This window comes from Pseudophryne corroboree, chromosome 8 (assembly GCF_028390025.1).
Source record: "Pseudophryne corroboree isolate aPseCor3 chromosome 8, aPseCor3.hap2, whole genome shotgun sequence".
In the NCBI taxonomy this organism is placed as follows: domain Eukaryota; kingdom Metazoa; phylum Chordata; class Amphibia; order Anura; family Myobatrachidae; genus Pseudophryne; species Pseudophryne corroboree.
In genome coordinates this window covers 415,145,712-415,162,066 of record NC_086451.1, presented here as the reverse complement: position 1 = coordinate 415,162,066, position 16,355 = coordinate 415,145,712, and the positions used below count along the sequence as shown (strand labels likewise).

Genomic DNA, 16,355 nt, shown 5'->3' with positions numbered 1-16,355 from the left:
GCTGATTGTATGCTGAATTTGCTTTTGCTGAGAAGGTATGTGTCATGTATATTGTACGTTACTCCCTTAAGGTGTCTGAATTAGCATTCTGTATATGGTGCAATAACGGTCAAACTACAAATACAGGACTTTAGAAAAAAGAAAGAGAAAATGAAGGAAAGAAGGATGAGTAAGTTATAAATCTGGTCCTCTGCTCTAACAGCACCCAGGGGCAGGGGGGAGTGGGTACTAATTAGGGATGGCCATCAACCATTGATGATTCCAAATCATCGATGGTTTATGGCCGATGTCTAATGTTTTTGCCATCGATGGGAGAAATAGATGGTTTCTCTACATCAATGCCACAGCCTAAATGAATATATATTTTTTTTTGCAAGGTGCCAGGACACAGAGAATAGCTCCACCCCTGACACCCACTAAGGGCTATATTCAATAACTGTCGGAAGCTGCCATCTTGTCGGAAAGACGGCAGCTTCCGACAGAAATAGGTCGAAAGGGGTTCCGGCCTATTCAATAGGGGCTGATTTTTTCCGACAAGTCGGAAATTCCTGACTTGTCGGAAAACACGTGGATCGGCGGAATAGACGCAGATCCACGTGCTTCTATCGGAAACGGGGCCAAATCCGACAGGTTTTGGCCCCTTTTCCGACAAACTCAATCCAACTTGAAACAAGTCGGATTGAGGTGAAGAGAGGAGCGGTGCTGCGGGCGGCGGGGGAAGCTGAGATTCACGGCTGGCGGGAGATGCTGGCTGCGGGGGAGGGACATGTCTGCGGCGGCGCGGGGAGGCGCTGCAGGGAGAGAGGTGCCTGGCCGTCCCCGGCCAGCGCACCTCTCTCCCTGAATCGCCTCCCCCCACCGCCGCAGACATGTTCCCCCGCTACCAGCACCTCCCGCGTCCGCCGATCAATACTCCCCCCGCCACCCACAGCACCTCTCTTTCTGTTGTCAGCTCCTCCTGCGGCTCCACACGTCCCCCGCAGCCAGCCCCTTCCATTCACGGCCACCGCTCTCTGCTCACCTTTGCCGCTGCTGTCAGCGCATCTGTAGCTGCTGACGGCAGCGGCCTGACAGGACGGCCAAATCCGACAGTCGGATTTGGCCGTCCATTGAATAGGGGTTGTCCGGTCCATTCCAACAATTGCATGTCGGAATGGACCCGACTCTTATTGAATATACCCCTAAGCCCTGCCCCCATTTTTTTATTGGCCTGCGGTACGGTCAGCGCCTTTCAGTGATGGCCATTGAGTGGTGCAAACCATCGATGGTTTGCCCTAGATGGTTCAAGTGCCATCGATGGCAGCCCACCAATGGCCATCCCTATATTACTTGGGCCCAAGCTTGTTGGAGGATGGGCCAGGCACCTGAGTCAGCTGCTATGGGGGTTTCCCGTTGCAGTGCATCTGAGGGAAACAAATGTCCTGCAGCACTGCAAAACTACTTTTACATCTTTTTTTTAGGGTATATTACCATGCCTCCCCAAATTTAACCATGCCCCCATGCTCTCTGTGTCCCTGAAAGCACTCTGTGGATTAGTTACACAGATAAATTTCATTAAATTATTTTAATAAGGCACCAGTGTCATTACCATGAGACACGCTGTGAATCAGTTACACATTCAATTCCCTTACAGAGCCATATCACTTCTGCAAAAAGAAAAAAAAAGAAAAAAGCCCTGTGGCTGTAGATAGTACAATCACAGGATTAGAGGGGGGGGGGGGGGGGGGTGAAAGGAGAGGAGTTGTGCACCGCACTCCCCCGTCCAAGTGTAACCCCCCTAAAACTACTCTAATAAGATGCTATTCCTTATTTCACTAAGGGAGGGTTACTCAGTATCTGTGCCTCCACCCAAGCTGGTTATTGTAAGGCTCGCCTGGGTAAGCCTCCCACCTGCGGTGTATGTGTGAGTGTATTCTAATAAATTACTCATTACATCTTATATTGTACCTTTCTTCTCTTCCAGATTTCCAGGATCCAAGTCAAGCCACAAATATAAAGGTAAGTAATGTAATTTAATTACAGAATCATACTACAAAACTTCTGCATTAATAAATTGTCTTGTTGGACATAAAGACAATAATACATTCAATATATATATATATATTACTACTAATCCTATACATATTAGTTTGCATGCAATACAAAAAAACTTTCACCTGTTTTAAATTGAGACTGAGTTACCCGGGTACTCTTTAAAACTGATGTGCACAATCGGGGCCCATACCATAAAAAACATTCCATATATAGAAGGACAGTGGTATTCTATTCTTTGTTTTATATGGAACAGGAATTATTTAAGCCGTTGGTGATGATCCCCATTGCAATTGTATTCCAGTGTCATAGGTTTAATTAGCACTACTGTTCCTGGGATATGGTTGTGGTGATTTACTGCTTAAGGATATCTCAGTCCATGAAACACTGTAGCATTAACTTCTATTAGTCACAGTATTTTGTTACTTGTGTTTCTCTTTGGGCAACAGAAATTATTATCTCTCTGAAACTTATGTAACAATTCCAACTGTCTCTTTCACTTATACCCCTTTTACACCTACGAGCACGGGTCGCAGCCGGGAGCCTGACACGGGAGCTGCCCCCTGCTGCGACCCGTGCTCGGTCCCTTTCCCATCAGCAGTCACAACCCGGCATATGCCGGGTTGGTGACGCTTCTAGCTACACGGCAGGGGCGGCGCAGGGAGATCACATGATCTCCCAGCGCCGCCCATCCATACAGTGTAAACGGGAGCCGTGTCGCATCGACACGGCTCCCGTTTACACTACACCCTACCCGGATCATTCCCGTGTCCTACCCAGGTAAATAGCCGGGTAGGATTCACGGGTCACTTGATCCGGGTTGACCCTTTTCCACTTGCCAAAAACACGGGTAAATGCGCGCCCCCGTGCATTTACCCGTGTTTTTTGAGCTAGTGGAAAAGGGGGTATTAAGGTGTGTACACACGGGTCGATTTTTTCTTCCGATTCTGACTATATAGTCAGAATCGGAAGAAAATATAGTGCAGATCGCAAGGTGACAGTCACCTTGCGATCCCGATCCGATGCCGATGCGCGGCCCCGCGCGGTCGGCATCGGCCGAAAAAATAGGCTGTGCAGGCAAGTCAATCCTGACTATCTCTATAGAAGAGATAGTCAGGATTGACACTTAGCCAAAATCGCATCGCAAGCACACTCATTATGTGCTTGCGATACTGGCTAAGTGCCGACCCGGCCCCCTGTCGCACGGTGAGAATCGGATAAGTCCGAATCTCACCGTGTGTATGCACCCTTAGTGAGATAATATAGTAGTTACAGTCACAAAGTAATACTGCTCTTACTCCCTGCAGAATCTAAGACGGTGGTATCTACCACAGCTTTATCCGATTGACAGAAATGTATGAATAACATCTGTAAATTCCGATGGGACACCCTTATATTTATCTAGCATATTACTTCAGTGTTTTGGGTTAACACTAGTCCAACAAATATGTTGTCTTGAAGTATTGTATTATTCCACTCTGATATATATATATATATATATATATATATATAATATGCTACTATTACAGTTCTTTTCATATCCAGTCTTTAGAAACATCTAATATTTCCAATCACACCGAATCCGGTATTTCTATTACTCTCTAGGCTTCCTGGAATTTATCCCTAGTAATAGTCTATATAAGACTGTCAATTAGATCCCTTTCATATATATGATATTCCTCCCTCATTGCAGCTATTTCAGGGCTATAATGACAGTTAAATGTATTCATAAGTGCCATATGCAAGTCACTCTATTTATTGGCCAGTCTATGAATCTTTATAGCTATATTAGCTGCCTGAATTGAGATTCCATTCTATTATGCCCCTCAGTTACTCTTTTGGGCTACTGCAAACTTATTGTTGACTTAGGCCACCAAGAAATGGTATCTGCAGTATGAAAATTACTTAAAGCAGAGTGTCAGCCGGAGTCTATGATGCCCAGTGTGTGTGGACTGCAGAGGGTGTGGTTTTATCTCACTTACACGTCCCTTAGTTATGCTGCTGCTGCGGCTGGATGACGCTCCCCCGACTCCTCCCCAGTGAGGTGGTGAGCAATGGAGCTGGGTTGTCCCTTGTGGGAGGCGGAAGATCCAGTCAGCTCCGCCTAGCCTTGATTGCTATGGAGACGTCTCTTCCGTCTTCCTCCGCTCCTCGACCATCGGCCCAGCCAGACCGGGAGAGGCCACCGCCTCCTCGAGCAGCGGGCCGTCTCCGGCGGTGTCACCCCAGCTCTGCCTCAACTCCTTTCCCAAGGTATTGCATGGCGTGGGTAGCGCTACTCAGTCCCTGCGGCGCCGCTGTATGTTCACAGCATACAACTCTATTAGCGGCCCGCGGGAGATCTGAGCACACACACTAGCCAGGGGAACAGCAGCCAGCCCAGCAGCGCAGGTGAGCTCTGTTTATACCCACGGATAAAGGGACTCGCGCCGCACAGCCGTTCTCCATTGGTCCGCCGTCCCTAGCCACCGCCAACCAGTGCCTCCCATTGTCAGCCGCTCACGGTCAACCCTGAACCCCGCTCGTGGACAAACTCTTCCCGCCCTGCAGGTTGTTGCTCCGCAGCGCGAGGTAAATGTTAAGGACCCTGTTTGCCGCCTTTTCTGCCCTGCAGGCTATTGCCTATCTCACCATGTCTCGAGCCCACCTTGAAGTATACACAACCACTGCTATATTAAATAAACCATGGCAGCGGACCACCATCACAATGGATGACACAACTACTCCAATTCATTACTACCATATATACACATATATATATATTAATATATATATATATTAATTTCATATATTTATTCTTATTATATCTATTGTGCATTTCCCCTAACATAATACACTCATATGAACCCCAGACCTATTGGATTTCACATGAACTACACATTCCCCCTAATACTAACAACAACTATATATTAATTTAAGGCTAAACAATCAATAATAAACAATATTCATGTTACACAAGTGCAGAACATTGACAGCTGACAAGTTGACAAATGACAGGACAACAGTCCATTTCTCTGATGAACTGAAGAATCAATATTATTGCAGTACTAGCTGCAGCACAGTCCTGAGCCGACACTCTCACTAATTGGGGTTGTTCTCTCATTCTCCTCTCAAGCTACAGGTATGAGGATCTTTCTACTTCAAATAATCGTACCTCACTACAGGGTATCTCTGTCCTCTTATTAAAAGAAATATGTCTCCAAAAATTGAAAACGATAATTTTTGGTGTTTTGTCTGCATTCTTTAGATGGTGTTGCTCAATAACAGTCTATGGGTGGAATTCAAATGTTTGAAAAGTCGGTTGGGTGTCTGTTTCCCCCCCCCCCCCCCTGTCTATTAGATAGGAAAAACAGACTCCCAACTGACTTTTCAAACATTTGAATCTCCCCCAATGAGCTTCTTTTCACATTCCTGAGAGGGATCCATTCGGATCCCTCCCAGTGCCCCTGCATCATGCGCGTCATACTGCCTATAACGCCCGGGTCATAAACTCCAGAATTCCTATCTTTTCATCTCTTTTCAGGACAGTCATCCTTTGCGTTTTTTATCACAATTCTAGGTACATGATACGTTGCGATGAGCAGTACATCCCACCCTCAGATGAGTTTATGAATTAACTCAAGGAAAGTACAAAAACTGAAATTTTCCTGCAACTTATTCTGGAGCCAAAAGTAAGGAAGAACTAAGATTCAGGTGACAGATGGTGATACCTGCCTGCATGGAAGTGTGACGTGGTCAGGACTCATGTGCCGCCCATCAGTAAGAAGTAAAGTGATAGTTTATAAAAACTACATATCTAGTGACTCATGGGGAGGCTCTACCACAGGGATCTATTACCACTAGGGCAGTGATTTTCAACCTTTTTTCACTCGTGGCACACCGAACTATTTTTTAAAATTGCCAAGGCACACCATCAGTTCCCCACAGAAAAAAACAAAAACACACATTGGCCCTCATAGTAAAAAAAAATCCACACATACATTGGCCTAGACAGAAAAAACAATCACATTGCTCCCCACTAAAATCATATTGCTCCCTACATAAATCATAATGCTCCCCACATGAATTATTCACATTGTTTCCCCCATAAATCCTTATTCTCCCCACACAAATCCTATTGTTCCCCTCAGGAGAAAAAAAAACACAAATATTAGCCCCTACTGGTCAGCTGTCTTCCTCCCTGTCCCTCAGTGGCGGGGGTTGTTCATAGTGGAGTGCTGCGAATACTGAGCAGTGGGCGGTCGTGCAGGTGTGGATGTGGGTGGGCAAGGAAAGCTGTGTATGCAGGCGGGTGGGCTGGCTGGATGGTGAGACGCGGCGGCAGTGACCTATGATGTCACACCGCAGCGTCACCAAGGTATAGGTCACGGCCAGAACACGACTGATCCTCTAAGAAGAGCCCGGGCCAACAGTTCACTCTGATGATGCAGGAAGCTGCTCTGGCTCCGCGGCACACCTTGCAACTGGTCGCGGCACACTAGTGTGCCACGGCACACTGGTTGAAAAAGCCTGCACTAGGGGGTTTAATGCATGGGGATCTTATGCCACTGTGGTTGCTATTAATGATGGGAGGTGGGAAGTAAAATGAGGGCCCTAGGTATATTTTTTTGGTAAAAAAATACTTAAATATATTCTTAAAAATACTTTTTAAACATTCCTAAATTAAACATTCCCCCCCCACCTTCCCCCCCCCCCCCCCCCCGATAATTTATCAGGAGGCTCCCTGAAACAGTAGCAATCTCCCCGACTCCCTGAATAGACCAGCAATTTCCCTGATTGCACCTTAACCCCATTATGCATTCTTGGGGGAAGAAAGAAATCAGAGATGTATACATTCAAATGGGATTATCATTGCCATTACCCTGCATTGGTTATAAGGCACAATGATCCCTGTGGCTACATGCGTTTTAAATATATGATTATAAGAAGGCACTCTGTGGATCAGACACAGAATCCCAATACAGACCAGTATAAATATAAGAAGGCAGTCTGTGGATCGGTCATACAATCCCAGTACAGACCAGTATCATTACAGTAAGGCACTCTCTGGATCAGTCATACAATCCCAGTACAGACCAGTATCATTACAGTAAGGCACTATGTGGATCAGTCATACAATCCCAGTACAGACCAGTATCATTACAGTAAGGCACTCTCTGGATCAGTCCTACAATCCCAGTACAGACCAGTATCATTACAGTAAGGCACTCTGTGGATCAGTCATACAATCCCAGTAAAGACCAGTGTAATTATAAAATGCCATTCTGTGGATCAGTCATGCAATGCCAGTACAGACCAGTATGATTATAATAAGGCACTCTGTGGATCAGTCATATAATCCCAGTACAGACCAGTATGATTATAATAAGGCACTCTGTGGATCAGTCATACAATCCCAGTACAGACCAGTATCATTACAGTAAGGCACTCTGTGGATCAGTCATACAATCCCAGTACAGACCAGTATCATTACAGTAAGGCACTCTGTGGATCAGTCATACAATCCCAGTACAGACCAGTGTCATTACAATAAGGCACTCTCTGGATCAGTCATACAATCCCAGTACAGACCAGTATCATTACAGTAAGGCACTCTGTGGATCAGTCATACAATCCCAGTACAGACCAGTATCATTACAGTAAGGCACTCTATGGATCAGTCATACAATCCCAGTACAGACCAGTATCATTACAGTAAGGCACTCTGTGGATCAGTCATACAATCCCAGTACAGACCAGTATCATTACAGTAAGGCACTCTGTGGATCAGTCATACAATCCCAGTACAGACCAGTATCATTACAGTAAGGCACTCTGTGGATCAGTCATACAATCCCAGTACAGACCAGTGTCATTACAATAAGGCACTCTCTGGATCAGTCATACAATCCCAGTACAGACCAGTATCATTACAGTAAGGCACTCTGTGGATCAGTCATACAATCCCAGTACAGACCGGTATCATTACAATAAGGCACTCTATGGATCAGTCAGACAATCCCAGTACAGACCAGTATGATTACAATAAGGCAGTCTGTGGATCAGTCATACATTCCCAGTACAGACCAGTATGATTACAATAAGGCACTCTGTGGATCAGTCATACATTCCCAGTACAGACCAGTATGATTACAATAAGGCACTCTGTGGATCAGTCATACATTCCCAGTACAGACCAGTATCATTACAGTAAGGCACTCTGTGGATCAGTCATACAATCCCAGTACAGACCAGTATTATTACAGTAAGGCACTCTGTGGATCAGTCATACAATCCCAGTACAGACCAGTATTATTACAGTAAGGCACTCTCTGGATCAGTCCTACAATCCCAGTACAGACCAGTATCATTACAGTAAGGCACTCTCTGGATCAGTCCTACAATCCCAGTACAGACCAGTATCATTACAGTAAGGCACTCTCTGGATCAGTCCTACAATCCCAGTACAAACCAGTATTATGACAAACAAAAGCCTATATACAAATCTATAACAGACCGGTACAATTACAAGAAGTCACCCCATACAATGCTGCAGCTAGTAACATAATCAATGTGAACTGCAGATGCTAATTTTATCAGACAGACAAAGCTCTACTCTAGAGTCAGAGAGGTGGGACCAAGCTGGGCTACCAGCCAGGGCCATTATATTCTCTTCTCAGAATGCTGGATTATTCCAGTGAAGGCTGTGCCTGGAAACGTCCACAGGCAGCGGTCCAGGACTGGTGAAAGGGGGGGGCAGGGACACAGAAAGATGGGTGCATGGGATGTAACTGATGTCAGACGTATTGGTAAGGGACAGATGAGTAAAGAGCAGGCCTTGAGAATAACAAATAAAACCCAGGAGAGAGAACCAGGGAACAGGGAAAAACAAGAAGTGACGATGCAGAGTAGGAGAAAAATAGGCTGAGATTGAGCTGTAAAATGGAGGGGACACAGAGAGGACAGAAGTGTGGCAGAGGCACAGTAATACACAGGAGATGGGGAGACAGAGAGAGGAGGATGGAGACCAGGAGACACAGAGAGGCCACTACAGAGGCAGAGGCACAGCAATACACAGGAGATGGGAGACAGATAGAGGAGGATGGAGACCAGGAGACATAGAGAGGCCAGCACAGAGGCAGAGGCACAGTAATACACAGGAGATGGGAGACAGATAGAGGAGGATGGAGACCAGGAGACATAGAGAGGCCAGCACAGAGGCAGAGGCACAGTAATACACAGGAGATGGGAGACAGAGAGAGGAGGATGGAGACCAGGTGACACAGAGAGGCCAGCACAGAGGCAGAGGCACAGTAATACACAGGAGATGGGAGACAGAGAGAGGAGGATGGAGACCAGGAGACACAGAGAGGCCACCACAGAGGCAGAGGCACAGTAATACACAGGAGATGGGGAGACAGAGAGAGGAGGATGGAGACCAGAAGACACAGAGAGGCCACCACAGAGGCAGAGGCACAGTAATACACAGGAGATGGGAGACAGAGAGAGGAGGATGGAGACCAGGTGACACAGAGAGGCCAGCACAGAGGCAGAGGCACAGTAATACACAGGAGATGGGAGACAGAGAGAGGGGGATGGAGACCAGGAGACACAGAGAGGCCACCACAGAGGCAGAGTCACAGTAATACACAGGAGATGGGGAGACAGAGAGAGGAGGATGGAGACCAGGAGACACAGAGAGGCCACTACAGCAGCAGAGGCACAGCAATACACAGGAGATGGGGAGACAGAGAGAGGAGGATGGAGACCAGGAGACACAGAGAGGCCAGCACAGAGGCACAGCAATACACAGGAGATGGGGAGACAGAGAGAGGAGGATGGAGACCAGGAGACACAGAGAGGCCACTACAGCAGCAGAGGCACAGCAATACACAGGAGATGGGGAGACAGAAAGAGGAGGATGGAGACCAGGAGACACTAAGAGTCCAGCAAAGAGGAAGAGGCACAGTAATACACAGGAGATGGGGAGACAGAGAGAGGAGGATGGAGACCAGGAGACACAGAGAGGCCACCACAGAGGCACAGCAATACACAGGAGATGGGAGACAGAGAGAGGAGGATGGAGACCAGGAGACACAGAGAGGCCACCACAGAGGCAGAGGCACAGCAATACACAGGAGATGGGAGACAGAGAGAGGAGGATGGAGACCAGAAGACACAGGGCGGGATTTACTATAAGCCATCGCCGCCTCTCGCCGCCTACCGCAGCGATACTAATCGCATATGTACTAACATATGCGATTAGTATCGCAATGCGGTATAGGAGGCCCCCCGCGATGATGTCTGCCGGGGTCTGCGGGGGTCAGCGGGGGTCTCCATCACCTCCCACACTCGGGAGGTGACGTGTGCAGGAAGTCCCCGGGCTCCTACTCCTCCCCCCTGCAGCCGGAAGGAGACAAGGCTGTGATGCGGGGGAGAAGTAGGAGGGGGGCCGCACCAGCAGCAGCTCAGGTGTGCCGGGGGGGAAGGGGCGGTCGTCGTGAGCGGCGCGGGGCGGCGGCGGGATGCGGCATGGGGCGGCGGCGGTAAGAATCCCATAGGCTTCTATAGGGTATCGCCATAAAAGAGATGGCGATACCCTATGAGGCGAAAACGCGGCGGTCGGGAGTTAGTACATATGAAAATGCGGTAAAATGGGGGTTTTACCGCATTTTCCCTTTAGTAAATCCCGCCCACAGAGAGGCCACTACAGCAGCAGAGGCAGAGGCACAGTAATACACAGGAGATGGGAGACAGAGAGAGGAGGATGGAGACCAGGAGACACAGAGAGGCCACCACAGAGGCAGAGGCACAGCAATACACAGGAGATGGGAGACAGAAAGAGGAGGATGGAGACCAGGAGACACAGAGAGGCCACTACAGCAGCAGAGGCACAGCAATACACAGGAGATGGGGAGACAGAGAGAGGAGGATGGAGACCAGGAGACACAGAGAGGCCACTACAGCAGCAGAGGCACAGCAATACACAGGAGATGGGGAGACAGAGAGAGGAGGATGGAGACCAGGAGACACAGAGAGGCCACCACAGAGGCAGAGGCACAGCAATACACAGGAGATGGGGAGACAGAGAGAGGAGGATGGAGACCAGGAGACACAGAGAGGCCACTACAGCAGCAGAGGCACAGCAATACACAGGAGATGGGGAGACAGAGAGAGGAGGATGGAGACCAGGAGACACAGAGAGGCCACCACAGAGGCAGAGGCACAGCAATACACAGGAGATGGGAGACAGAAAGAGGAGGATGGAGACCAGGAGACACAGAGAGGCCACTACAGCAGCAGAGGCACAGCAATACACAGGAGATGGGGAGACAGAGAGAGGAGGATGGAGACCAGGAGACACAGAGAGGCCACTACAGCAGCAGAGGCACATCAATACACAGGAGATGGGGAGACAGAGAGAGGAGGATGGAGACCAGGAGACACAGAGAGGCCACCACAGAGGCAGAGGCACAGCAATACACAGGAGATGGGAGACAGAGAGAGGAGGATGGAGACCAGGAGACATAGAGAGGCCACCACAGAGGCACAGCAATACACAGGAGATGGGGAGACAGAGAGAGGAGGATGGAGACCAGGAGACACAGAGAGGCCACCACAGGGGCAGAGGCACAGCAATACACAGGAGATGGGAGACAGAAAGAGGAGGATGGAGACCAGGAGACACAGAGAGGCCACTACAGCAGCAGAGGCACAGTAATACACAGGAGATGGGAGACAGAGAGAGGAGGATGGAGACCAGGAGACACAGAGAGGCCACTACAGCAGCAGAGGCACAGCAATACACAGGAGATGGGGAGACAGAGAGAGGAGGATGGAGACCAGGAGACACAGAGAGGCCACCACAGAGGCAGAGGCTCAGGAGATGGGAGACAGAGAGAAGAGGATGGAGACCAGAAGACACAGAAAGGCCAGCACAGAGGGAGAGGCACAGCAATACACAGGAGATGGGAGACAGAAAGAGAAAGATGAAAAACCGGTGACACAGAGAGTGCAGCACAGAAGCAGCAATACACAGGGAATGAGAGACAGAGAGAGGAGGATGGAGAACAGGAGACACAGAGAGGCCAGCACAGAGGCAGAGGCACAGGAATACACAGGGAATGGATAGTGGAAGATAAAGAACAGGAGACAGAGAGGCCAGCACGCACTACACAGGAAACAGAAAGTGGAAAATGGAGAGAGACGCAGACAGAAAGGCCAGCACAGAGGCAGAGGCACAATAATACATAGGAAATGGGGGGGACAGAGTGGGATGATGGAGAACAGGAGACACAGAAAGGGAGGCCAGCAGAGAGGCAGAGGCACAGGAATACACAGGAGATGGAGAGCAGGTTGGAGAACAGGAGACACAGACAGAGGCCAGCACAGAGGGAGAAGCTCAGGAATCCATAGGAGACAGAGAGATGAGGATGGATAATTAGACACACAGACAGGCAAGCCAGCACAGAGGCAGAAGCTCAGGAATACATAGGAGACAGGGAGAGGAGGATGGACAATTGGACACACAGACAGGCAAGCCAGCACAGAGGCAGAAGCTCAGGAATACATAGGAGACAGGGAGAGGAGGATGGACAATTGGACACACAGACAGGCAGGCCAGCACAGAGGCAGAAGCTCAGGAATCCATAGGAGACAGAGAGAGGAGGATGGATAATTAGACACACAGACAGGCAAGCCAGCACAGAGGCAGAAGCTCAGGAATACATAGGAGACAGAAAGAGTAGGATGGACAATTGGACACACAGACAGGCAGGCCAGCACAGAGGCAGAGTCACAGGAATACACCGGAGATAGAGAGGGAGAGGAAGATGTAGAATGAGAGACACAAACAGGGAAGTCAGTACAGAGGCAGAGGCACAGGAATACACAGGAGACAGAAAGAGGAAGATGGGGAACAGGAGACACAGACAGGGAGACCAGTACAGAGGGAGAGGCACAGGAATACACAGGAGATGGGAGACAGAGAGAGAAGGATGGAGAATTGAACACACAGACATGTAGACCAGCAGAGAGGCAGAGGAATACACAGGAGACGGGAGACAGAGAGAGGAGGATGGAGAATTAGACATTGAGACCAGCAGAGAGGCAGAGGCACAGAAATACACAGGAGATAGAGAGAGGAAGATGGAGAACAGGAGACACAGGGAGGCCAGTACAGAGACAGAGGTACAGTAATAAATAGAAAATACATAGGAAACGAGGAGATTGAGAGAGGAAGAGGGAGAACAATGGGAGGTTATTTGGAAACAGACCATATAAAGAAATAATGGAAGTATGGGAGAATGAGAGAGAAGGTGACAGGAAGGGAATGAGAAAAATATTAAATAAGAATAATGTGGGGAGAGATAAGGGAACAAGAGAGAAGGGGAGGAGTCATAGAGAGTCATTGTATATGGATTCTGGATGGGGAGGTTTGGAGTGGAGGTAATTTAGAAAGTGCATGTTAATAAATCAAGTTGTCTTTCATGGTCTATAATTCACACAGACATGTTACCAGAATCACAGACTTCTCTCTACCTCCCTCTATGTACTACAGTCTGCATACTGTACCTTTTTGTATTGCCCTTCTGTATAATACCCTGCATATCTGCCTGTCTTTATAATACTCTGCATATCTACTAATATATATTCCCCTCTGTATAACACCCCAGCATGCTGAACCTAGCTATCTACATACCCTTCTGTATAATAACCCCTACATATCTACCTGTCTGTATTTACTTCTATATAATACCTTTCATCTCTGCATATATACCTATCTGTATTTACCTCTGTATAACACTCCCTGTAAATTCCCCCTCTGTATAATATCCTTACACAAACATAACTAACTACTGTATAACACTCCCTACATATCTACCTATCTATATTCGCCCGCTGTATATCTATCTATATCCTTCTTTCTATAATACACCTGCATATCTATCTATATTACCCCTCTAAATTGTATTCCCCTGCATGTCTACCTATCTATAACTCCCTCTGCATAATTCCCTTACAAACTTACCTATCTACTGTATATCCCCTTCTATAAAATACCACCTATCTGTGTACCCCTCTGTAAAACGCCCCTGCATATCTGTCTATGGCCCTCATTCCGAGTTGTTCGCTCGGTAATTTTCTTCGCATTGCAGCGATTTTCCGCTAATTGTGCATGCGCAATGTTCGCACTGCGACTGCGCCAAGTAAATTTGCTAAGAAGTTTGGTATTTTACTCACGGCATTACGAGGTTTTTTCTTCGTTCTGGTGATCGTAGTGTGATTGACAGGAAGTGGGTGTTTCTGGGCGGAAACTGGCCGTTTTATGGGAGTGTGTGAAAAAACGCTACCGTTTCTGGGAAAAACGCGGGAGTGGCTGGAGAAACGGGAGAGTGTCTGGGCGAACGCTGGGTGTGTTTGTGACGTCAAACCAGGAACGACAAGCACTAAACTGATCGCACTGGAAGAGTAAGTCTCGAGCTACTCAGAAACTGCACAGATAAATATTTTCACAATATTGCGAATCTTTCGTTCGCAATTTTGCTAAGCTAAGATTCACTCCCATTAGGCGGCGGCTTAGCATGTGCAATGCTGCTAAAAGCAGCTTGCGAGCGAACAACTCGGAATGAGGGCCTATATTCCCTCTCTATATAGTACACCTGCATAACTATCTCTATTTCCCCTCTATATAATAATCTATATTCCTATCTGAAAACAAAAAAAGAATACCTACCTATCTATCTCTATGTCCTAGCTACATATCTGTCTTTCCCTCTGTGGACATACCCCTCTATACATATAGTTAAATCAGTGTACCTACCCCCTTGCACACATAGCTATCTTGGTGTACCTACCTCTCTGCATATATAGTTATCTCTGTGGACCTACCACTCTGCATACATAATTATCTCGGTGTACCTATGCCTCTGCATATATAGTTATCTTAGTGAACCTTCCTCTCTGCATACATACCTATCTTGGTGTACCTACCCCCTGCATACATAGTTATCTCTGTGGACCTACCCTTCTGCATATATAGTTATCTCTGTGGACCTACCCCTCTGTATACATAGTTATCTCTGTGTACCTACCCCCTGCATACTAAGTTATCTCAGTATACTTACCCCCCCTGTATACATAGTTATCTCAGTGTATCTACCCCTCTGCACACATAGTTATCTCAGTGTATCTACCCCTCTGCACACATAGGGATTATGGCTGTTATACAAATATCACATCTATCTATCTATCTATCTATCTATCTATCTATCTATCTATCTATCTATCTATCTATCTATCTATCTATCTTGCAGACCTGTGTATGTGCACCCTATGCATAGCCTGGATAGTCTCCAGCAGGTATGGAGCAGACTCACCCAGGCCTTGCTCTGATAAAGGATGCTGTCCTTGGTCCTGATTCACCTGATGCAGCTTCCCAGATAATGCTCTGTGAGAGACGCTTCGTGTCCAGACACTGGGTACTCTTCTCTGATCTTTGTGGCCGGATTAGGGTCCTGATGCTGCTCCTACTAATGTGATGTTTTCTCCTTTCATTCCTGCGTCACTGGGATGCTGAGGAACTGTGCAGATAATGAGAGGGAGGAGAGATGGGAGCTGGAGAGGGGGAGGCAGACATTGGAGGAGGGTGCAGGAGGAAAACAGAGGCAGGAGAGTGGACAGAGAGGAGACAGCAGCAATAGAGACACCTACATAAAGCATAAAGAGATCTAAGAGACAGCAAGCAATAAAGACATCTACATAAAGAGAGTACTAAGTAATACATTCCTACATAAAGAGTGAAGAGATGTCAATCGACAGTCATGTTAAAAGAGAGGTGAAAAGAGACAGCAAGCTATGGAGACTTTTATATAAAGCATTAGAGATCTCGGAGACAGAAAGCAATAAAGACATCTACATAAAGAGAGGCGTGAATACAATTCTGTGTTATACATTCCTACATAAAGAGTGAGGAGATGTCGGCAGACATTAACAGTGATATAAAAAGAGAGGTGAAAAGAGACAGACAGAGATACCTACAGTGGTCACTAGGGACCTGCCTCAAGAGGAGGCAGAGAGAGAAAGAAAGCACATCCTCTTCCAAATCTGTGTTTGCTCATATGAAGGCTTAGGGGCCAGCCACAGTGCATTTTGCGTTTTTGCAACTGCACATGCTCCAGATTCAAGTGTACACAAGTGTGAGTGATACAGAGCGATGCACAATTCAATCGCATCACACCGGTGGCTGAAGCGGTATAACCGCGCGCTCTCACATAGACAAAGTTCAGAGTGAGAGGTGACGCATCTGCGGGTTATACAGATATGGACTAAAACGTACAGGAGTT

The 16,355-nt window shown here is 47.5% G+C and overlaps 1 protein-coding gene across 3 annotated transcripts in view; it reads right to left on the bottom strand.

Annotated features, from left to right (window-relative positions):
* Positions 1–16,117, bottom strand: part of CLIP3 (CAP-Gly domain containing linker protein 3) — a 121,115-nt gene extending 104,998 nt beyond the window's left edge. For 2 of the 3 annotated variants that reach the window (XR_010183152.1, XM_063937915.1), the window contains exons 1-2: positions 16,051–16,117; positions 15,390–15,593 (exon numbers count right to left, since the gene is read on the bottom strand). The gene's annotated coding sequence lies outside the window, so the exon portion shown is untranslated. The remainder of the gene's footprint in view (positions 1–15,389; positions 15,594–16,050) is intronic. The other variant, XM_063937914.1, reaches the window with a different exon arrangement.
* Between the last annotated feature and the right edge of the window lie 238 nt (positions 16,118–16,355).